Source organism: Trachypithecus francoisi, unplaced genomic scaffold, assembly GCF_009764315.1.
Source record: "Trachypithecus francoisi isolate TF-2019V2 unplaced genomic scaffold, Tfra_2.0 Lachesis_group13, whole genome shotgun sequence".
Lineage (NCBI taxonomy): Eukaryota > Metazoa > Chordata > Mammalia > Primates > Cercopithecidae > Trachypithecus > Trachypithecus francoisi.
Window position 1 is genome coordinate 98,617,455 of NW_022681458.1, and position 25,856 is coordinate 98,643,310.

A 25,856-nucleotide genomic window follows, 5' to 3' on the forward strand; every position below is an offset into this window, starting at 1 on the left:
AAACATATGACCAGCAATGATGAAAGCAACTCCCACTCGCTAAGAAAAAGATTTTCAATCACAGAAGCACACAGCTTTTGGATTTGAACATTTATTTTCATTTTTCAAGCTACTTGTCTGGTGTTTAGATTTGGGGGTTGGGTTTCTTGTTGGACATTGGAAGAGCCAGGGGAAATGCTGGTTGGGAGTGTAATTGTATTTAAGCAGTTTTCACAAAGGTAAGCAGAAAGCATTCTCCTCAACCAAAAAGGCTACAGGGGAGACAGCTGCTCATTCTCAGTTGAATACGGATTCCCCTGCAGAAGGAGTGGAAAGACACCTTCCATAACTGACCAGAGGAGGATATGTGTGTGTCTCTTGTCCTTGCTAACGTTGGATCAAGATGTGGCACAAAACATCGTGTGAACCTGTGGTTCACCATGCCCCTAACCTGGGCAGCCATGACCAGGAACTGAAAACAGACTTTGAGGCACCATGACTGGGAACAATCAAGTTTTTGTTGTTTCCGTGGGCCGTGTGGTTGTATGCAGTGTTTCCCAAGGAAAAGAGACTTGAGTTCTACTTCTCCACATGAACATCTTGGGGAAGAGATTACTTTGGGTCAGGGATCAAGACTTCTGTCCTGGTTCAGGCCCAGAACAGGAAGTATTAGAGTAATATGTCCCTCGAGTCCTGGAGATTTGTGTAGTTTCCCTCAGGGACTTAGTGTCTCAGGGTCCTGGGCATATTGGAAAGTAGGTTCTCACTCACTTTTCTCTTTGGTTGACTCAAAAATGAATCCTTCCCTGCGAAGAAATCGTTCAGGAGAGATTATAGAGTAAAACTATTTAAATAAATTCCTCATGATAAAGAGACTCCTACAACTACAGAAAACTCAAACCATGGCACAGCATGTGCCACAGACTGGAGGAAGGCGGCAGGGCTTACTGTTTTGACTTTTGGAGGAAGTTATCCTAATTTGTTCTTCCTCATCTCATTCAGCTTCTGAGGACAGAAGTCATAGAATGATAGGTTCCTTCTAGATACCAGTAAGACCAAAAGGAGATCTTAATTACTTATGTAGTCTACATTGCTACCCAAACAGTATTTTAATTGCTAAATGGTGGAAGTTTATATTCATCCCATAATTGAATGGTACATCTAAAATGATCAAATTACAGGGGATTTTCTGCTCTTTGTGTGTGGTGCTGTTGCCCAAGGCACCAAGCAGAAGAGAGTGCTTTGAGGCAATGTTTCCAGCACTGTGGAAGAGATGGAATGCCCTCAGTTCCTTCAGTTCATCAGTCCTTGTTCACCTACTCCTCTTGGGCCCATATTGGGTTAGGAGTTTGGTTTTATTCATGGTAGAGGATACAGTTAACTGGCCACCTTTCATTTAGCATATGCCTCCTGTGAACTTCCACCTGAGATGAAAAACCACAGTAGATGTTGTATAAAAACGGTGCTAACTTAAACATACAGAGTGTCTTTTAGCAGAATCATTAAATGTTGAGATGGAAAAGAACCTTAAAGATTTAGCCTCCTTAGTTTTAAAGTACAGAATGGAAGCCCAGAGACAAACTGCCCAGAGGAGAATTTGCTGTCACACACCATGGCAGATGCCCTGATTCCACTCCATTTTGACATGATATTTTGGAAAACTAAGTGACAGTGTTGGAAGCCCGGATCCTGGTCCCCTCTGGGGTGGAGGGAATTGGGTAGTGATTAGAAAGGGCATGAGGGAATTTCTGACATTCTGACCTCTTGATCAAGTTGCTGTTTACATGAGCTTCTTCACCAATGATTTGGGCACTTTCCTGCAAGTATGTTACCCTTCGATTAAAAGAAGAGGGAAGCAAAAGAAAGAAAAATAATTAAATACAGTTTTAAAATTGTGTGCACATATAATTGCCACTTCTATTTAAAACGTCCTTAGATATTACATTTAAAATAAAATTAAATACTATCTACTAAGAAGGCTGACAGGTTATCATTCCAGCCCAAACACAGGAAAATAGGAATCTTAATAGAGGAAACAGTAACACATCTTCAAAATAATAATAATTTTCATTTGTAATGTGCTGACCAGGTTATGCAATATTTTATTATTTCATTTTTCTTGATCTTAAAGCACCTGTTCTCTAAGGAGCAAATTTATTTGTTTCATCATTTCATAATTATAAGAACTAAAATTCAGCAAGATTTAGCAACTTGACTAATGACTAGTAGCTGGTATCACAGGAAGGAGAAACTGAACAATTTGACCCCTTCTTAACTTAGGCAATCTCTCTGCTACAATATGTAGCCAGTAATAAAAATATCTTGCTTTTGTGGGGAGGTAGGATATTTTCATTCATTCCACACAAATATGTATCAAAGATTAGGCACTTCAGAATTACAAACATGAAATGGAAGCCTATCTTCAAGAAATCTGTTTTTTCACGAGGAAGTGAAACAGCTTAGTTTTTAAGATATAAGTTCATTCACCAAAAATTCATCTTATGGGCCAATTTTGTCTTCACTTGCGTTTTGAGATGGCCAAAGTCTAAGAAAAGCTGAAGAAGCATTTTAGGCTGAAATTGCCGAGAATCAAGTTCCTTTTTGAGGCTAGAAACTTTTTTAGTGGTGGAAGTGGAGAAAGATTTGATTGACAGGTTGACATTTTAATTGTTTTTCTCTGCTGGTACATGTCTCACAAATAGATTTTATACTTTATAAAGAGGTTTACAGACATAATTGAGAATATCAAAATGTATTTTTTTTTTACAATTTGAAATCTAAAATACATAATATCTACTGCACTCCATATTAAATTTTGCAAAGAAAAAAATAACAGTTTGGAAAAGACAAGATTAAAGGATGAAATTATGTGTAGGCATTTTTCCTACAGATGTCATCTGAGCAGAAAACCTGGATGGGAGCTTGGGAAAGTTTGCCAGTGGTGAGCACATTAATTTGTATTATACTCTCCTGGGTGAATGGGTTATGTGTTCTGCTTCAGAGTTATCATTGAACCTTTTACTGGTTAATATTATCACGATTCTTCCTTTTTACGTTAGCCTACAATTGATGGATGACATTTGGCTGAATTTGGATTGAGGGTTAATACTCCATTTAAGACTGCAACTTTTGGGCTCTCTTTTTCAATTTCTTAGAAACTTTATGCGGAAGAATAGTAAAACATATGATGGATCCAAATAAAGCAGGCAGGAAAAGAATTATGCCAAATTAATACAACTGAATCAGGGCATGTAGAATTTAGCCAATTCCTTTGGACCCTATTATTACCAATTTGGAGCACCAAACAGTTACTATGTTTAAATTTTACAAAAGAAGTAACTGTGAGATTTGAAAATATCAAACTGATAAGCTACAAACAAATTTAGTATGTGAATAATATAATATTTCTGAAGAAAAAGACACTAAAATGTCTAAAATTCATTACATGTTTGACTCAGCAATTCCACTTCTAGAAATATGCTCTAAGGAAATAATCAGGCATGTGAGCAAATATTTGGCTACACGGAACACTTATGCCAACCATATTTATAATCTTGAAAAGATTGGAAACAACCTTAATGCTCAACACTAGGGGATTGATCAAATAAATAACAGCGCAGCCAAGACAAAGAGCGTTATGAAGGACTATTTAATGACAACAGTGAAATGTATCCAATAGACATTCTTATGTGAATAGAGATTTTAAAGGTTACAGTAAGATTTGCACTCTTTTTAAATGTGTGCATAAACATGCAGGGGTGTCATACCTAAAAGGATGTGCACCAAAATGTTAACGATGGTGACATTCTTAAGTTGTGAGATAAGCACGGTCTCTAATTTTCTTCATGTTATTTATCTGCGCTTCCTAAATTTCCTATAATGTCCATGGCTTGCTTTAGTTAAGTGAAAAAGAACATAGATTTTTTCAGTAGAAAGAAATGGCCACCACCATTCTACAGGAGTATTTGTCAATGCAACAAAAGCAATAGATGCTATAGGCCCATTATTTATCTTAGGTTCTTTTCCATTCAAAGTGAAAACCCCTTTCCAACAAAAATGAAAGCAACAAAATATAACATTTGTTTTTCATTACTGTACTTTTCTGTGGCCATCCTATAATATTAAATATTAAAATGGTCTGAGGGCAATATTCAACAGTATCAATTTAAACATAGCAGAGTTGTTCAGTGGGCTATAGTCTTGATATTTAATCTGCTATTATGAGCTTATAAAATCTTTTGGTGTCTCACTTTAATTACTAATAAAAGGCGGACAGGTTGTGAGTCATACTCAGCTCTTTGAAGAATATGAGGCCAATCAAACCGAAAAGATGCTTTAATTTTGTTTGGTCCTAGTTCCTGCTTCAGAATAGGATTAAAAATAAATATAGAGAAAGGGATAAAGAAAATGAGTCACCTAATTTACATCTAACATAATGCAAACAAGTATTTCTTTAATAGGTGTTCAATACCTAATGCTCAATTGCAGCAACTTAGAAGCAGCTTCTTTTTTTTTTTTTTTTTTTTTTCAAGTGAAGATGGTATTTAATAACAACAGATAGCTACATCAGCTCACAAGTCAAACAATTGCACAATTACTTTTCTTGATACAATCTTTGTACTTGGATGGGCAGCAGAAATGCACTTTATATGTATTTCTCATTTTCATCATATACAGTATAAAAAGACATGTTTTCAAAATAAAAGATTTAATAAAATTAATAATTTTCTAAGACATTCTTAGGTGAAACAGGTATTTTTTTCCACCTGTGTGGTGTGAAAAATTATTTGGTATCACTGCCTCAATTCTTGTTAACACATCAATGATTTTACATATCACTGCTCTTGTATCATGAATTCAAATGCATACACAGTGAGAAAGGCAAACACTTTCTTATCATTACTGAGAGAAAAAAGTTTTTTATCGGACCCACTGAGAGGATTACAGTGAAATTTGGAGCCAAAAATCACACCTTAATAATTATCGTTCTAAATATATCTACCAAAAACTGATAACATTCTGTGGAATAGAAAACAAAGTACCTGTAACTGCAAAATCTTCCATATGTGCAACAAGAAAAGATTTTGTATGATAGAATTTTTTTTTTTTTTTTTCTGGGAGAATCCTGCTTGTTGAAGGTATGTTGGAGGTTACATTCTTATTTATGAATTAAATACAGGCCATTTGTTTCTTATTTTGTCTTGAAGCTTACAGGTTCTTTTACTTTTCTGTTCACCCCCACTGCCTTTTAAAAGCCCATCAGAATGATAAATATTCAGAGTTCATATTGTAGCTTACACAAAACAGAAGAAATTATATTTGGAGTAAAAATAAAGAACCTTTACTTTCATCTTTATATTCAAAGCCCCTCAACTCAGGAAATACAGTGTGGAAAATCCTATTGAAACTACCTTTGCAAAAATTGTAACTGAGAAAATTATGACAGTGTAAGAGATCTACCTGACTCCATCTTGCTTCTAACATCTATGCTGTCCTAATTCATACCTGGGTTTAGGCAGAACTATTTTTGGGAGGAATTTAGTTTAGAAGCAGCTTCTTAATGGGAAATCTTAGCATTTCTAATCTTGCTGCAGAATTTTTACCTTGTCAACTTAGAATTCATCTGTTTTTGAAAAAGAAAAATCTTTTACTTGGAGACAAAGGTAAGCCACAATACACCTCCAACTAATTAAAGACAAATCTTTTCTGGAACAATGGTACAAAGAAAAAGGCAAATTATATTTTATAACTCAGACAAAACAATCATCCACAAAAAGAATATTACCTTCTTTTAATTATTAGAATAAATCATTCCATGGAAAACTGGCACGCAGTGAAGATAAGATGATGATAAATATAATACAAAACAATAAAAGGAGATAGATTCACTCTCTATTCAAGCAATCTCGTCCTTGTTGCAAGTAAAACCCTTGAGGGACCACATACCAAGAGGCACCCCAGAGGCCTCAAAATGCCTATGGTACTTCACATAATACCAGAATATAACACAGTTCTATTAATGTTGACCCAATTTAATCTTCAGTAACTGGCTGTTTGTAGTATTCCAGCTAAAATAAAACATTTGAAACTCTTGGCTCAAAAAATTTTAGCTGTTAGGAGAAAATATGTGGTAGGTATTTTATTCCTTAAGATGGGTTAGGTCAGCATGGAACCGGTAGTTTGTATTTGGCCAGGTAGGGTAATGCACATTAGGGGATAGAAAAATAAGAACGAGTGCAACCTGGGTTGCTGCTCAAGTTCTGTATAGGAGAAGCCTCTTTTCTTCCAATGAAGAGTGTGGCACTGAAACCTAGGTAAGTTTCTAGATATTTTCCATGTCTTCGGTTTGGAGCTCCACAACAGATACTTGGAAACTATACTTGCAAGAACTCTGGTTACTTTGTGTAGCAGAAGGACATTTAATTTAAAAAAAAAAAAGTCACAAAAGCTAATAAGTCATTATTATTTACAGGCCAATTGAGCAGTTACCCACTGTTCATCATGATCCTCAGATGAAGTCTGTCTCCATAGACAGATCTACACAATCGATGACAAGATTTTTCTGGCAGTTCTGGGAGAACCACTCACGTCTCACCTTTCCCAAGAGTAGATTTGCTATGGTGAATGGATCATCATTCCTATAAAGTTCTACCTAACTTCCTATAAAGTTCTCTCTTCAGCCACACCTTCCAGCGGCACCCTTAGCTCTAAAAAATAGTGCATCACCCTGGGGAGAATCACCTAAAGAGACATGTTTCCTATACTGGCAATTTAATCCCCTCTAAATTTCTGTTTTGGTCTCCTCCAAATAATGGCACACCTCTCTCTATCCTGTTTTTGTTTGTTTGTTTGTTTGTTGTTTTTCTGAGACAGAGTGTCACTCTGTTGCCCAAGCTGAAGTGCGGTGGTACAATTTCAGCTCACTGCAACCACCACCTCCAGGGTTCAAGTTATTCTCCTACTTCAGCCTCCTGATTAACTGAGACTACAGGCATGTGCCACCACGCTCAGCTAATTTTTTATATTTTTAGTAGAGATGGGGCTTCACCATGTTAGCCAGGGTGGTCTCGATCTCCTGACCTCGTTATCCGCCTGTCTCGGCCTCCCAAAGTGCCAGGATTATGGGCGAGAGCCACCGTGGCCGGCCTCTTTATTCTTAAATATATTAATCTTGACTAGAACTCTATCCACGAACCCACGACCCAGTTAGGCAGGGTACTTGATGACACATGGTTCTTCTGATGTCTCTAGAAGACTATGGAATATTTCTCCTGCAGTAGAAAATCCCAGCCGTCTTGGACCACAAGGCTAGCTTAGTGAACTTTGCCTCATTCTCCTAAGTGACTGGGATTCACAATACAACATAAAAACATAGACGCATGAGAAATACGAAATATCTAATAATAACCATGGGTTGCCTGGAAAAATCAAGAGTGTAACATTTGATACTGAACAGCACATGTTTCTAGTCTGTCCAGATATAACAATATTATGAGAAAGGGAAAAATATAAATATAGAGTTTATTTTTCAAGAATTTTGCCCATGAACATAATTGATAGGCAACAAAGTGTTAATTAGGGAGAATAGAGCTAAGAGAATGTTGGCGTTGTCTTCATTTCTGTTAATGCTTTTTTCAGATAAGTGAAATCTGGTTGTTTTTATAATGTTTATAGCTATCATTTGGTGCACACTATATGTCAGTAAGTTTACATGTTTTTTACTTAATCTACATAATTGCCCTCCCTTATCCCCATTTTATGTGCAAGAAAATCAAGGTTCAGAAGAATAAAGTAACCTGTCCACTGCCAAAAATCTTGTAAGTGAAAGAGCCTGGTTCAACTGAGGTCCAGACTCTAATGCCCATGCACTGTAGCTTACAAATGAAGGCAGTGAAGAGGGAAAGGCAGGGTTGTACGAAAGAGGCTACCATTGCATGAGTAAACAAAATCTCAAAAGAGACTGAAAAATTGGACTCAAAACCCAAGCACAGGAAGAAAGATATGCCTTAAAAGATGGAAATGTACTTCCCAGAGACAGAAGGAAAGACTACATTAAAAATTAAATGACCGGGTCTGGTGGCATGCACCTGTGGTCCCAGCCACTTTGGAGGCTGAGGCAGGAAGATCACTTGAGGCCTGGTATTTGAGACTGTAGTACACTGTGATCATGCCTGTGAATAGCCACTGCACTCCACCCTGGGCAACATAGCAAGACTCCATCAATAAAGAAAGAAAAGGAAGGCAGGGAGGGAGGAGAGGAAGGAAGGAGAGAAAAAGAAAGAGAGAGAAAGAAAGAAAAAAAAGGAAAAAGAAAGAAGGAAAGAAAGATTAAATGGTTTTATATTTCAAAGTGACATTACCACTAAAATAATATTGGATGATCACCTAGAAGGTTAAAGTTTGTAGAGGTCTTTAAAGCTACTTACCTACATTGGACAGTATGCTGAAATTTTACTAAAGGGTGGAATTTATTGCAACAGGTCTGTGTTGGACTTTAGCCAGCCACTTAGTTACTGATCTTATAATTAGTTGCACTCACTTTCCAGACAGCTCCACAGTGCAAGCCAGAAGCTCTGAGGACAGCATTCCTAAATCTATATAATACAGTCTTACAAGGTAATAACAATAGTAGCCACAATATGGTAAATGACAAGAGCTTTAGACAGAGAATTGAGCCCTAAATTCTAGCTGTAGATTTACTAACTAATCTTATGAGCCTAAGAAATGCACTTAACTTCTTTGTGACCCATATTTCTAGTCTGTGTAGGAGGAATTCATTTACTCAACAAATATTCATTGAGTGCCTCCAATGTTGCACTCTATACTCAATGTATCCACTCTCCTGGAACTGATATCCTAGTAAGAGGTAGCAGAGCCAGAAAATCACAAAAGAAGCAAATCCACAAACAAAGTTTCAGAAAGTGACATGCAGAAAATAACACAGGAAAATGTGAGAGAATATGCAGCAAGGAGGTGCATTTTAAGCTTTTACCATATCAAGGCGAGAGGTGATGGCTGCTTCTTGACAATTAATTGGATAGATTCAGGATAGCAAGAAGATAAGATTGACTGATGACTAGATAGAGGGTGGTGAAGATCATAAGAACCAAGCAGAAGTCCCGGGAGTTTTTCTTTTCAACAACTGTGTAGATGAGGGTGGCGTTTCCCGACCTGATGAAAAATGCTAAAGAATGAGCTTGAGAGTCAGTAAACAAGAGTTGGTTTTTAGATATTGCCCTACATAATCTTTGAGGTTGATTCCACTTGAAGAATGTTCCATGACTCTAGATTGTGATCACATAGGCATTTTGAGAAGTGAAATATGGTGTGAAATAAATTATATTCATGTCAATGAGTAACTGAAGCAGGATAGAAATGGTGGTCAAGACAACCCAAGACATGTAGAAACTGTGTGTGAGTCCAGTTGGTAAAATTTATAAATGCAGTTTTCTAAGTCACTGAATATAAAGATCAAGAGTAATAGCACAAAGAAGAAGGTTGTTGGTCCAGAGTGAGTCATTGGAAACTAGCAATGGTGGTCTGGAGATCCATACATGATATGCAGAGCATGGCATATACATCTATCTGGAAGACAGCATGCAAAGCAAGAATGACAGGAACTACTCTCCGCCACTCATTTGAGCAAGCAATCTTGCCTCTGCCTCTTTATTCTCAAAGAATAAATGAGTTAGGAGACTAGAGGAATATGCCTGGGTGGGTTTAGTGTGAAACCTGCCATTTTATTTTGTGAGGGCTGGACTTATCACCTCATAAGTGTGAAAACAGGTGTGAAAAACCCCTCCTCATCCTTATTACTTCTAGTAAATGAATTCTTTTTTAACACCCTTTACTCACACAGTAAATGATTCTAAATATCTCATAGTCATTATTCCCCTGCCTATTCCTCACCTTCTTCAAAAGAACAGTCTAAAACTCTTGCAATCTGGAATGTGGTGTCACAGTAAGTTTAGGGAAATATGGGGTTAATTGCTATGGAACACATTTTGATTTCACTTTTCTGCAAGTGACTACACTCAAAAATACTCATTTGCCAGCATCTGCTTCATAGGAAGATGCTCCTGAAATGTTGTTAGGCAGGATGAGGGACATGGCTGCCCCCTAAAAAGGAACCACATTGCTGGCATCATGGCCACTGGCATAGGACAGAGGACCACCTGTTACTGTTCCCATTTACAACCAGAACCAGACACAACCAAGGATCACTTGAGGTGTTACAAGTGAAAGCATTTCACAAATTGTAGTGTAATCTGCAAACATAAGATGTGATTATTATGTTCTTATTCAATCATGTAGAAATGGATGTTGGTTATAAGTGGGGAGAATTCCTACAGCTTTTTCATTCTTTAAGGCTGGATCGCAAATGTACCATCACAACCAAAGCTAGTTTTAAACAATCTAAGCAATTACTGTTGCTGAGAAGAATGATGATTTGACATGTGTATTATTTGACCATAATAGTTTCACTTCAGCACTAGATATTTGACATTCAACGGTGCTGAAAAAAGTAAAGGGCGGTTTTATCACACCTTTTTACATTTGGTAAGTGATAGGTCCCACCCAATTAAAGTTCCATTTTATTTTAAATGATAGATTTTACCAAAAACACCTCACCTAAACCCCTATCTCATCTATTTATGTCAAATTCTAACCTCTTCTTAAAAGTACAGAAGCAGATATATCCACTAAAATTGTTCCCTGTCACACTTAGCTTTGCAATACACTTATCTAATAAATTTTATACCCTTCTTTCCTACCCACAGAAAACATTGGTTTTGCTATTTTTTTTCCTCTCCTCCTAATACCATCCATTCTCTGGTTCTATTATTTCTAAGTTCATGTACATACAAGTCTTCATTATGACAAGAAAATATATTGTTCAGTCCTTTAATCCATCCACCCTTAGTCATGTTTTAAAAATGCTTCCTTCTCCTTCTCCCTCTGTCAGTAAAGTAAGAATATAAAAAAGACACACAGCATAAAGTATTTATAAAGTAAAAACAATATTTAGCATAATTGGCTTTGTTTGAACTGATGTGCAGAGCATCTGTAAATGCATGTCTTCCTTTATGGGTTGCTGCTTTCACATGATTTTCCTTTAATGTGAGCTTTGAAAGGCTAAGGACCCATTCTCCATTAAGTCTTTGGCACTGTAATTCTCCTGTCTAGGAAGCCACTGTGTTGATGTCCCAATCATCAACTTTAGTATGTTGAAGAATCTCTTTACATACAGCTAATCATGTGCATTTTTAAGTTTTCATTTACAAATGTATCCAGATACATTGACCTAAGGCTGATGCACACCATCCTGCCTCCATATCTACATCACTAATTTGACAGCATGAAAGTGTTAATGCTAATTTTATTTTGAATTTTCTAATTAAACATTTCTTTCATCCTGAACGTAAAGATTTATCATAGATTATTAGCAAATTACTCATCTTCTACTATTAGAAATAGTTTTAAGAGACCATACCTATTGGGAGGAAATAAGCAACTCCAAGCACATGCAAATTGTTGCCATGTTTTACAAGTTGCAAATTCTAGAAGTCAAGTGTATAGCAAGCTTAAAAAAAAAAAAGCCCGCCGAATGCAGTGATGAAGACATTCAGATCAACAAGGCATTCTAAATTCTTCCAGGTCCGAGTTAACATAGTGATTTCCACTCAAAGGACACTGGTCATCAAATCCAAAATCTGTTCAAAATAAAAGGACAAAAACGAGATTTAAACACAACTTAGAAATTCTATGGGTTTATTTAAGAAGTGCTGTTTAAGCTGCAAAGGATTTCCTGTCATTCTTGTTTTAAATAATTTTATAATATTCCTTTGTTCTTGGGTTACTCTATATCCAAATAATCATGTATGTAAATGACTCAATACAACAGTGGATGCCCCGACAATGTGAACATTATTGTTTATCCAGAAGCATTATATGTTCATGCAAAAAAAAAAAAAAAAAAAAGGGCATTAAAAGCTTGTGGTCAGATCAAAAAACCACAACTGTAATTGTTTATTTATATAACTCACCATTACTCTGTAGTGTAAGTTTACATTTTTTAAAAATTTCTAAACAATGCTGAGTTAGTCTTAGAAGAGTGAAAAATGTATGGTTTGCCTAAATGATTAAAGACAAACAACTTAGATTTATGCATACAGCAAAACGCTTTAATACAGAAATTATTCACTTTGCCCAGGCTTATAGTTTTCATTTTTATGCTGCCCTTGAAACTCCATGATAACAGGGCCATTCAGTGGAATTTCTGCATTTTTCTCTTTAGTTCAGGGCAGCTGGTTTCTTTCCTCTCGAAGCAGAAAGCTAAAGTATATTTATCACTCTAACAGTGACTCAAAACAAACAGGAAGTCTTCATCAGCCGGCTCCTGGGCATAGCTGATATTAGGTACTGGCAGAAAGGAAACAGAGACCTCATTCTCTGAGAGTCCGACAGAATGTACACGCAGATGCAGGCAATAACAAAGTTAGGGATGCTCCCAATGACCACCATGTTCTCCCAGGATTAAGTGCTCTTTGCAATGCTCGCCAGCTTTCAGAGTCTGTGAAAATTCCTCAGGAGTTTTCCTTTCCATTGCAGTGTGAAAGAGAAGTTTGAACTGGATACCACGAGCCTTACAATCCTTGTGAACCTATGCGCCAAAGGAAACCTGGGAGGGAGCTATTCTGGGAGATTTGGCTTTGATCTGGTTGCTAGGAAAAAGCCCTGCTTTTGTCTGGAAGTATTCTGAATGGCTCCTTCAGTCAGAATGAGGCCGGCAGGTCACTGTCTGAATTAAGTGAAGAGGATTTTTTTTAACACTAAAATTGAAGTTGTTGCTGTATGCCATAATAAAGCTGGAGAGAGCGGACCGTGCTGCTGAGCAATGGCAACGGCTCTTTGCTACAACCTAAACTCCAAGGTATACTGTGAAAATCACTGAAGCGTGCTTGCAGATCAAATATATGCAAATATTCCTCAGTGGCACATATGTTCCTAGAGACCTTCGCCTTCACCTCCTTTTCAAATGAAACCTGTTTCAGATTCAAAGCCCACTTTGTTTTTATTAATACAAATGTTCACTACCAAACCATTTTTAACCTTATTAATAAATAGAGAGGTCATACAACTCACACCTAACTTTTTTCAGCCAAACCAAACTCCAAATGGATTGCACTGCAAACTACTGATACTAATGCAAAAGTATTAAGCAATACACTTTGGGGGTCTTTTCAATATTTTCTTTTTTATTTGTCAGCTAATCTCTTTGTTTATGGTAATGCGTGTACCTTTGTACAAGGACTTTACAGGCATTATCTAATCTTCACAGATCCTGGTGAGGTAGAAAGGGAGCAAATCTTATCTCCATTTTACAGATGAGGAAACAGAGATGAAGGGAGGTTGAGTAACAAGCTCACATTTTAAGTGGTGCATTCTGTCCAGATGTAAAAAAAGAAAAAAAGACAGTATGGTACAGGCTTTGTTTTTCCAGGAGTGAGGCTAGATTTTCACCCACCACCCATCTGTTCACCAGTCCCCTTAATGACCGGCATTTCCCAGTGACTGCACACTTGCCACACAATCTGTTGAGAAAACACATAGCAAACGGACCCACATGAGGATCAAACCCTTGACTTTGGCACCAGGTGCCCATGAACTGAGCCACAGACTGAAAGCCTAATTGCCCCCAAGTAGAATGGGACCAATTGCTCCCCTTCTCAATCATTCTGAAAAAGAAAAGAAGGGGCTACTTGTCATGAATTTATCTAGTCTTGTTCTTCCTCAAGCTTGAAATGTATTTTACATTCCAAACAAATCCTGAATTATGAGATATAAATACAAAAATAGCAGAGAGCTAAGAAGTAAACTACATAAATGAAAATTTAATTTCAAGAAAAGAAATAAATGAGGGGGAAGTATACAGGAGCTGGCACCTTTAGGACCACAGCATCATTGCTGGTATAAGTGGTTCTTCACTTTTGTACCTGCAAATCTAGATGGTAAAGATGAGGAAAAGTTAACAATGAAACAGATTGTTTAAGAAATAATATTAAATATCCTCTTTTAAAGACAGTAGAGGATTTTATTCCTTGGAAAAAGTTATAGTGAAAATATAATCAAAACTACTGGAGTATTAGGTAGATGCTACCTGTATTGATCAAGTGATAGAGGATTATCTTCCCAAAACAGGCTGTGGAAACAACTATGTGGAAGATATCGGAACACCTTCCAGAGGTTTCAGGAGCAGGAGGAAGACAGCCTAGCCTATCTTTTGGAATGTAAATTACCCTGCAGACCACTAGGCAAAAAACTCATGAAGCTCAAACCAGACATCCCTACCAAAAGATGCTCAAACTAGAAAACAGAAGTGTTTTCAGGATAACATAACTTCTCTCAGCCTACCTGTTAACTTACTCGACTTTCTTTTCAAATTCTGTATACAGTAGTAGATCTGTGAGTTATCTATCCATGATCACTACAAAAATTTCCGAAATCTATCACAGAAAGCCACAAAGAATATTTAGGTCTTAGTATCAACTTGACGGATTCTGAGCTCTCTCAATCCAGGACTACCAGTGTGTTGAGCCCAACTCTAAATGTAGGCAGGGACCGAATTGCTTTCCTGAAATGACAACTGGCTAACAGTACCAATTAGTGAGACTGCACAATGGTTCTTCAGAAACTGCTGAAGACCAGCTCTGAAGACCCCTCCTGAGTAGGACCCAAACCCTAAGGCTTGCTATACCCATGTTTATTCACTGCTGCCTGTGCAAATGTTCCAGCAAGCCGGGAGGACTTGGCATTAATTTCTCAGTGTGTCGCCATGGCTAGAGCTAAGCAAGGGCCAAAAATGAATTAGGTAAATATAGGATGCTTCAGGCACAAATGCAGCAGGTGAATTTATTTGCAAATTACTTTTTTATATTTTTCTCATTTAAGATTCTCTTTAGAGACATAGAAGATAACTTTATCATTTTTAAAGTAAAGAGAAGCAATATTTGGTTTCAATATTTGGTTCATAGCCAATCATACAAAAGTACTTATTAAAAGAATCCTTTTTTTAAGTTATTATGCATTTATTACAGGATTATTGACTTCAGTGATGAAAACTGTATTGTTAGGGTTGGGTTGACTTAAGACAGTTTTTTTGTCCTGGAGATTTCTCTGTCATTTAATTGAGTCACCTTATTCCTTCTGCCTCAATACACAACTGTTCCTGTTATTTTTTGAATTAATTTGGATAAAAGCCTTCTGCAAAAGCCATCTTTCTGGATCCACAACCTCCTTTCTGAGCATTTGTTAACTCATTACATTATACTAAAGTGAATCCACCCACTAGAAATTAGATAATCTATTCTGGTTTTAATATTTTTTGAAAGCTTACAAAGTGCTAATCACTAAAGCAGTGACTCCCAGCTCTTGTTTTGTGACAGCCTAAGGTATCTCCAATTACCTCATAGATCACGAAAAACAAAAGTCCAAAAAAATTTCAGAAGAAAATTATAGTTGTTTTCATTTGAAATATACATATCTGCCATGGACATAGGAAGTGTGTCATAGTGGGACTTGGTGGGCTGGATCCTTGTAAGAAAACAAACAACAATAGTCTATTGAAACTCCTCAAAGCTCAAAATCATTATGCTCTCCAAAAAGAAAAAAAAGAAAGAAAGAAATTCTATTTTATTTTTAGGAAATGAAATTCTAACATACACCTTATGACAGGCACAAAAAGGAACTAGGACAAAACCCATTCCAGGACATTTCCTGGAGGAGAATACAAATAAGGTGTGTCATACATTTTCATGAATAAAATAAACACGATAATATCTAATAACACCATTACACTATTCAGTGTGCTTAAATTACAGTTGTACTGAGAAATGAGAAAATCTCTGGAATAGGACCAAGATTGCTTTTTAATTGTCCATTAGAAAAAGCAAAAAATAAAATCGCCTGCAATGATTTCCTTTCAAGATCATTCACCTTATTTTTGAAATACAAAATCAAAAACATATTGAGACGCATGGTGAGGCTGGGTAATAAACCCGAAGCAAACTGTCTCCTTTCCTCAGCTCAGGCTCAGCAGCTCCAGCAAGCCCACAGTGCCAGCTTGAGACTGGCAAGGCAACTAGCATTGCACAAAACAAAATCTTAATTTTTCAGTTCCGGCTGATTCCACTGAGAACATCTCTCTCCCTTCACCTTTTCTTTCTTTCTTTTCTTTTTTTTCTGAATTGAGGTCTTTCTATTTAGGGATGTGTTTCCATTATGTGAGATATCCCCTAAGCCAATGAAGAACAATGATTATTTTATTTTCACATTAAGATTCTTCTCCCAGGGCCATATTCCATGAATGAATGGCGTGTAGGACACACCGCTAATAATAACATCCACCAACTATGCCAACACAAGTGCAAGAGAAGCACAGGGAAGCTAAGGCTAGCCAAAGGAATTCTCCCATACCTACAGCGGCTGGCTCCTTCCAAGAAAGCTGTTGGGTCTGCTTGCTTATTGACTTGTGTATTTGCCAGGAAGGTATTCCTTTTACAAAGTAAAAATAAATAGCTCCTACAACTTCTCCCTCGTCTTGAAATCACCATTTCTACTAGAAAATAAACTTGTAAACTCCAACTGTTAAGATACTTGAGAACTCTACTAGATAAAACATACCAGAATTTGTTGAAGGAGCAATACTGGCTAGGAAAGGAACTGGAAACAAGGTCATTTCCCATTCAAATTTAAATGTCACCATGAAATACTGTAGGAAAATCAAACACATCCAGAGTGATTGCACATGTCACAAACTCAACTCATTTGACCTCCCCAGCACTTGTACCCTAGTGTTACTGTCACTGAATTGTCTGGATTCCAAAGAGCATATTGGCTGAGCTCTCACCCACCCTCCAGATTAACTAAGACCATTTTTTTCCTTTTAAATCTCAGGCTTGTTTTCCCCCTTCAACACAAAAGGCTTTTAGTCCACCTACCCACCATCAATAAGCTGGTATGCAAGAAGAAAGCAACTTAGTTAACTGTTGAAACAGAGCATAGAAAAACATACCCAATTTATTCTACAATCTCTGTCATGTATTAGATAAAATGCAAGCTTCTACCCATTCCTCAAGCCATCCTCACCCTCATTCTTTTCATTCATCTTCATCCATTTAACAAATATTTATTGAGCACCGACTATGTTCAAAGCACTTTGCTGGTCACTGAGTTTGCAGCACTGGATAAGATAAAGCAAGTCCTGAATTTCTAGGCTGAATGTCTAGAGCTGAAATTCTCCCAGAGAGAGAGAGCAAGATAACAAATAATATTGTTTTAAAATATTTGCAAAAAAGTACAAGAACTATAAAGGAAATATAATTGGATAGAAGGATAAAGATTGATTTGAAAATAAATACAAAGACAGTGACCTGCTTCTTCACAAATAAGAGGAGAAAATACTCATGGGCACAACATTTTAGGCTGCTAGTCCAGGGAAGGGTTCTCTAAAGCTGGGATATTTTAGCTGATTTTTTATTGGAAGAGAGGGACAGAAAAAAAAAGAAAATTAGTAAAAATGCCCATAGGTGACAATGAGCTTGGTGAGTCCAAGGAAAAGAAAGGAGGCGGGAAGGCTGATGTGTAATGAAAATGCCAAATGAGGTTAGGCTGGGAATTTGAGGGACTTGCAAGTTGGAATTTATTCCGAATGCAATGGGCAGTCTTTGGGGGATATTAAAAAAGGAAGCAACTTGATCTGACTGAGGCTTTCAAATAGCAAAGTGTCTGCTTTCTGGGGATCTAATGAAGAATTGAAGCAGGGAAGATCCAGGCTTTTAGAATGAGAGGGAAAAAGGGTTAAAAAATCACCGTCATGTTTTTGAGTTGGACATTGAGAGGATGGTGGGCCATTAATTGAGATGGAGATGACTGGGAGGAGTAGAAGGTTCCTGGGATTAGAAATTCACTGATTCCACCTAATCCCTCAGAAGTCCTTGAACTCATGAAAAGTGGCCTTTTTTTCAGTGCTCCTCAATTTTCTTATGTTCTTGTCTCCTATGTAAATCACAATGTTCTGGGTTTCTTGCATGCTTTTCAATTCCATTCCCATAAACTTCAAACCCTAGCTCAAAATCCAGTTTATCTAAGAAGTCTGCCCATTGAAACCCTCTGCATAGTGATTGTTTTTCATTAATATCGATCTTTCAGGGTTCTTTTTATTACACATCTTTTACTCTATTTTATATTCTGCTCCTACTGAATTTCGACCAAATTCCTGCACCTCCCTCCCTTTTTCAGCCCCAACTGCCCCACCTCCCAACTGCACCCCTTGCATATATCCAGTGCTTCACTGAGCTCTGTTTACCCAATGCTGAGCTTGGCCCCTGCACAAACAAACTGGCATTCTCTCCCAATAGCTCTATTTGTCACAAGTTCCTGTCAATCCTTTAAGACCCAGAATGAAATGTCCCCTTTTCAAGAAACCATTTTTGACTGGGCATGGTAGCTCAGGCCTGTAATCCCAACACTTTAGGAGGTCGAAATGGGCGGATCACCTGAGGTCAGGAGTTCGAGACCAGCCTGGCCAACATGGTGTAACCCCATCTCTACTAAAAATGTAAAAAATTAGCCAGGCATGGTGGCGGGTGCCTGTAATCTCAGCTACTCAGGAGGCCGAGGCAAGAGAATCGCTTGAACCCAGGAGTCGGAGGTTGCAGTGAACCGAGATCACACCACTGCACTCTAGCCTGGGTAGCAAGAGCAAGACTCAAGTCAAAGAAAAGAAAGGAAAGGAAAGGGAAGGGAAGGGAAGGGAAGGGGAGGGGAGGGGAGGGGAGGGGAGGGAAGGGAGGGAAGGGAAGGGAAGGAACCATTTTTAACCCCTCCCCAATCAAACGTGATTTCTCCATCCCATCCCCTAGGAGGCAGTGGAGTATAATGGTTGGCATCTTCAGCTGTAGGGTCACACTGCCCCCATTCACATGCCCACCACTGCCATGTGCTAGCTGTGTGCCCTTGGGCAACTTACTACAAAATATCGCTCATGGTTGCTTCATCTGAGAAGGCCAGGATGAAGCAAGGCAGAGGAAGTAAGAGTACCTGCACAATGAAGTCATTGTGCGAATTACAGGAGGCAACACACCTAAAATAGTCCATCTATCACCTGGCCCATAAGAAGGACTCTTCAATGTTAGATGTTTTTGCCATTTTCATTTCAGCATTCTTTGCCTGTCTTGTGAAAAACAACAGTCTTCATTCTATTGTGGTTGTCTTAAACCCGTTAGATTAACAGCTCTTTGAGGGCATCATGGTGCCTTCTTCATCTCTGTATTTGGTAGATATTTTATAAATACTTATTGATAAATAAATGTCAAATCTAAACCAGCTAATTTTAAAGAATTTCATTTCTTTTACACAAATACGTTGATTTTCCTCAAAGTAGAAATACTATCTTCTTGTTTCTTATTTTAAAATTCCATATTGCCCAATATGCACCTATATAATGTGTGTAGTGTGTGTATATACCATACATAGGTACTGTGTATATGTAGTATATACTACATAGTGTATACTACATAGGTACTGTGTATACTACATATACTACATACTACAAATACCCATTTTCATTAGTACTGTATACTATAGGGTATATACTTTTAATTTTCTGAATTATCTCTTGAACAATCAATACAAGCAATGCACATATTATGTTAAATTCACCAATGAAACTGCCTTTAAAGAGGGAAACTATCTCTTCATTTATCCTAAACACAAGGAATTGCAACAATAGGGCATCATTGCAGCTCGCAAGAGTCTTCAGGCCTCTGAAACCCAGAGTTAGGCAGGAGGTTCTTGTTAGCGACATGTGCTCTCTCATCAACATCAATTAATATTTATTGGACAAAGCGTGGATGCGGCACACGATGCTGCGTGTTTTGCACACATTTTTTAAATATGAAGACACTATCCCAAGCTTTCTTACATGTGGAGAAAAACAGTATTCACAACCACAATAAATAATAAAAAATACATGTTTCTATAGGTTTATGAATAATATTGTATCTCATCATGTAAGAAATGAAACCTTCAATGAGCAGGTAGATCTTGACTGGCTTTGAGATATGACAGGGACAGAACCTAGTGGAGAAATAAAGAAAAAGACTGCAAATCTGAAACTAAATGAAGGTTGATGGTAGCTTGCATTTTGTTTTTAATTAAACGCAACATGCTAAAATAGGGATAAAAACCAGATTAAAAGATAAACTTGGAGTCTCTACATCTTTTTTTCACAAAGTATCACTTAAGCTCAAAAGGATTTGTTATCATTTCTATTAAACATAATTTTATTATACTCTTTGTTTCTAGAGTATTTGTTTCTACCCAAATAATTATAGATGTAAATTATACAACTCTGCCTAAAGGATATCATTTTTCTGTAGTGATGAACTTGTATCAAAACTCCAGAATAATTTGATGTCAAAACTCCAGAATAATTTGATGTAATACAATCTTTTGTTGCTCTCTTTTGTTCACTTGGCTTTTTTCTCTCTGTTTTTGCCCTCCTGACCTCCATTTCTTCCCTTCTTTCTTCTTCTCCTGAGTTTTCCAGCATTTGTGAATAATTTGGTCAACTCTTATTACTGAGAGTCCACACCCTCCGGCCACAGTCAGCAGCTATATTCAATTCTACAGACTGAGTTATTTAACTGAACAAGTTCTTGTCTCCAATACACACTCTTCTTTTCTCGGTTGAGTTGTAACACATACTTTTTTCATCAACCTCTAAAAAAGTAACAAAGACTCCATTCTTACAAACCAACTCAAGAATTCAGGATAATTTTTCATGTAGCATCATCTATTAAGTGTTCAATATTTCCAAGCCACAATCTAACTGCCTATGGCATATCCTGAATTCTGATATATATATATATATGAAACTTGTCCAATTCTATCTGTAAAATTCATCTTTCTTGAAGTCTGATTGACAAACTACCTCAAACACTCAAACTGAAACAAGTGGGTGATAAAACCACTGAGATAACCATTGTCTGTTCTATTTCTTAATTTCTACATACTTCTTTATACCTTTAGTGACCTCACGTCTAGTAGAGCCTATAGGAATTACATGTTTGAATTAAATAAATTTTTGGCCTTTGTCTTTCTGCCTTATGGATAGATTCTCTGCTTAGCTACTGATATTTATTTATCCATTACTGTTCAAATTAGCTAAGTGCCAAAGTCCATAACGAAAAAAAAAAAAATTGTTTAGCTCTATTTGAAACTAAAGGATCTCTCCTAATTTTGCATCTAGTATTTGCTTTTCAACATAATTATAAGAACATATCCACTCTTACTACTCTTGTTTCTCTTTCCTCCTCCTAAAAGAAGTATATTAAAATTGAAGGCATTTATTTTTAATTCATCAAAATTGGTCTTGGTCATTGCATTTGTTTGCCTTTTTACCTACTGAAAGCTGCAATTTGGACAGTAATGAGGGAGAGAGGTCACTGAGAAGAAAGACATTATTTGATATCAAAGTAACATTACAATAAAAAGGATCTTTCCCCACATACTTCAAAACCGACTCAGAATTTAGAAAATAAAGTAAAATTACTTTTTAAAGTGGAAATTTAAGTAGAAAGTTTAAAAGTTTAACTACTTTATTTTTAAATAGTAAGCTCCCACAAAGGTGGATTTTAAGTCCATTTTGTTTACTACTGAATCCCCAGGCCTAGAACACTGCCTGCCACATAGTAGGGGTTAGCTCGATAAATAAGTGTTCAATGAATAAACTACCTTACCCAAAAAAAGTTGAAACTTGTTTACTAGCTGTCAAAAGTTGGTTCCTTCATGTATAAAATAGCATCAACTGTATAATTGGCCCCTCCTTCCTCCTTTTGCAGAAAGCCAACAAAAGAATTGTAACTTTTTACCTAAGGATCAAAGGTGTCAACCTATTGGCTCATGCTACTTTAAAGTCTTGGATAATAGCCTTTGGTTATTTTTAGATAATTTCTTTTATTTCAAGCTTGAAAAGAAGTATTAACAAAGATCAAAAAAATAAATCACTGATTCAGAACAGGAAAATGCATATTAAGAAGATCAAAATATAGTATGTAGAGGCTGTGAGATAGCCTTCCAAGCACACAAGCCAAATCTTGCTTCAGATACTGAAGTATCATATTGGTCTCACTTGGGACCCATCAACACAAAAGGAATGGGGAGAACTTGGAAAGTAGAAATTCTAAATGGGAGGTAAAAATAATTTTAAAATTATAAAGTGACCCATGCAGTCTCAATACATAATACAGTAAGCCAAGAGATAGAAAAATACAACCAAATTGAAACAATGGCTAATTCTAGATGGTGGAATCATAGGTAAGTTTATTCTCACCCACAATTTTCTTTATGTCCAAGTACAATATGTATGTAAGACTAATGCAGTCAGAAAGAAAATAATACAAATACTTTTTAAACCAAGAAAAGAGCCAAGGGTAAAAATCATATGATATATGAAGAAAACGTAAAGGATTAAGATTATACAGCCAAGGAACAGAAGGCTCATGGATAATTTAACAATCTGCATTGCTTAAAACAACCATGGACCCAAAACTATGGAAAACACAAAGAATGGGCTTATTTCTCATTTTTATAAATATAGATAGATAGATAGATAGATACATACATACATACATACATACACACATACATACATACGCACACATACTTACAGGAAGTAAGTCTCACAGAGAAAGAGCAAAGGGCACACAAGTTAAGCAAAAGACAAAAGAAAAAACACCCAGATAATTAGAGTATTGCTTAAGGCAGCAACTCTTATGGTGGGATATGTAGATGGAGAACATGAAAAAGGACAAAGGGGTTTGCCTTCTCAAGAGGACACTGCAGAATCTCAGGAAGAGGTGTGTTACTAAAAGGAGACATGTTTAAAATAAAGGTTATAAGAGAATCCCTATTGTACCATAATTTAGGTATACCCATGGAAGTATCCTATGTGTGAACATACATTCTAGAATAGAAAAATATTTGAGAATTCCTAACCCAGGGTCTTCAAGGTGAAGGAACCTGGATGGCCACAAGACAAGACGGGCAAAAGCAGTTTCTCTTGTAGGCTGGGGTAGGGTGATCATTCTTTTTGAAAAGAATCAAGAGACCTCAATTTCAGCTTTGTCCCACAAAGCTAACTAGAAGCTTTCCTAATGTCTATATATTTTGTTATATCCAAAATTATTTGGGAGAGTACAAACCCCAACTTTGCAACCTCCTTGCATTTCATGGTCAAGAAGTTGTACTATATACTTTAAAAACTTCCATTTAGCTACCATTTACATTCAGTTTCTCTCTTCTGAGTTGTCACAGGTGTAATAAGCAAGAAATAAGCATCATCCACATAATAAAGATGGCCAACTTCAAGTATCATAATTGTACCATAAGTAGGAATATCAAGAAATCATACTTTTACTTATAAGAATTGCTTTACCAACAGAAATGTCAAGAATGTCAGATGCCTTGGTTAATTGGGAAGACACTTGGAGGACACATGGTGTTTTCCAGGCTCTTCAAATCGCATTGCATAGGTGGCTATATCCCTTTGATATCATGACAAGGACATGTGACCACAGGTATCTAGAATTAGAATGGTTCAGGCCAATTCAAGCCTTCACGCTTTCACACTGGGTCTGCACCAAGCAGATAGAAAACACATAATAAAAATCTAAATCTTACATTTAGGATAGGAACTGCTCTCAAACTTTTCTGTTTTCTCAGGCAGTGCTACACCTGACAAACACAACCAAAGGAAGTATTCAACAAGAAATTCAAGTGGCTTCATTCTTCAGAAAGGAATAGTAAGGATTCACCCAGCACTTACTATGTGTTAACTACTGTACTGAACACTTTACATCCTTTATTTCTCTGAGGTCCTTAGGCTATCTAGTTCTAGCTATTGTCTCTGAAGTTAAAATTGGGCAAACTCAGAGGTCCTTGGAAATCCCCGCCACCCCACCCACCCCCAAGCAGTAGCCAGAGAGGTATCTAGACTAAGACCAGGAATTACCTAGTCCTGATCACTCAAAGAGGATGAAGACTACACGGTACAACTGGATGGGGAGAACTGAAATATTATATTTTTATTATGGAAGGTCTGGCACCACTATCTTGCATCAGAGCAAATTCTGATAGAGTTCCAAACCTGAATCATTCTCTTCAAGGTTGTTGACTCACTATATTTGGCTCTTTGACATATCACTTGCTCATTCTCTCTTTCTCTCAGCTTTGCTGTATACCCTCCTGAGACAGAAAGGGTGCACGAAATTGGTGAGAGGTGATAGAGATCAAAGGGCAGCATTACCCTACTTGTTCCAAGGTGTAAGCCCCAGGACTGTTCTGTTACTCTCATCTCTACCCACAATGCTTTTATTTTCTGATGCTTATTGAACCTCGACCAAAAAGCTTATCACATTCCCATCCCCTCTTCTTCATTCCTTCTCTCTTTCCCTGTGTCATCTCCTCTACCTACATACACATTCACACACACAGACACACACACACACACACACACCTCATACTCACACGCATCCCTTTTGCTTCAAAGGATATGGGTATCACATACTCAACAGAGAGAAAAGAAAACACTCATATCTCACCAAAGCCATACTCATGTACCTCAAGTCAGAATTTGACTTGCTTGGGAGTGGTTTCAATGTATTAGTTTCACAGTCACTAATCAATACCACACAAGAATCCATTTCAAATACCTTTCTTTTAAATGGAGCTTTGACAGCCCATGTTAGGGCAGACACTAAAACTAGAAAGAATTCTTTCTGCATTGCTTTTGTGAATACAGGATGTTGGCAAAAGATTATTAGAGTAGCTCTTTGCTGGCAGTTTCTCTTTGTTCTCCACATCTCAGAAACCTGCTAAACTCAGCTGCACGTAAAACAAAGCAGAAGCATTTTGGTGTGGGCAGCGATGCACCCTTTGGGTAGAGGCCACGTAAGTATTGGAGAAAACACTGTTTAAAAGTCAGCATTACCTCCCAAGTCAGTGATTCCTTTTCTCTAGGTTGCATAATGCTACATGGTGTTCTGCTACCTTCGTCTGGGCAGTAGACTCTCGACTCTCTTACTCTTCTGGTCTATTTTGAAGGGATGTGAAGGGAAAAGCTAAGGAAAGCCTCAAAGGTGGTGAGCTCTAAGTTTATGAACAGCAAGAAGGCAGTCATATCCTTCTGCTTTGCCGTGAAAATCAAGCATCACCTTATCGTTTCCTCACCAAGATTAACTCCTGCTTCCTGAAGAGTATTTCTGAGGTAGAAAGCAGAGGTGGTGAAAAAAGAGGGAGCTGAAAAGTCCAATCTGTCAAGCTCCATTTTAGAAGAAAGGAAAACTGAAAAGTGAACGTATTTAACATGAGCCATTTCCTGCACTCAGGAGGGAAGAAAGCACGCTAGGAGCTCTGTGCAGGAGGAGATCCGCACTGGTGTTATCTCTGACCTGCAGCTTAGCCCCAGTGTCTCAGCTGCCAAAAAGCTCCCATTCAACGTTGTGCTGAGTTCATCAATGCTCCACGTGTCAGGATCCTAACAGGAAAAAGCAGGACAGACAGTCTCTCCATTCAACCGCCTGGGGACCTCATGACAACTAAAATCCCCTCGCAGACCGTCCATATCAACCTTCGGCAGGTCAGAGCACGCAACCCCTTCAGAACCACAGGCTCAGGCCCACACCCTTTCCCCCTGTCAACATTGTCACTTTAAACAGAACATCGAACCTTATCACGAAACCTGAAGTAAGTATGACAATTAAGATGGATTGCAAAGCCTGCTTGTGCTTCACAATTAACAATCACTTGGCAGC

At 37.4% G+C, this 25,856-nt stretch overlaps 1 long non-coding RNA gene across 1 annotated transcript; it reads right to left on the bottom strand.

Annotated features, from left to right (window-relative positions):
* Positions 1-9,881: 9,881 nt before the first annotated feature.
* LOC117095038 lies at positions 9,882-25,451 on the bottom strand. The gene is made up of 3 exons (XR_004441782.1): positions 25,034-25,451; positions 24,223-24,288; positions 9,882-11,693 (listed from the first exon to the last, which is right to left on the bottom strand). It is a non-coding gene; the product is annotated as an uncharacterized LOC117095038 (long non-coding RNA).
* Between the last annotated feature and the right edge of the window lie 405 nt (positions 25,452-25,856).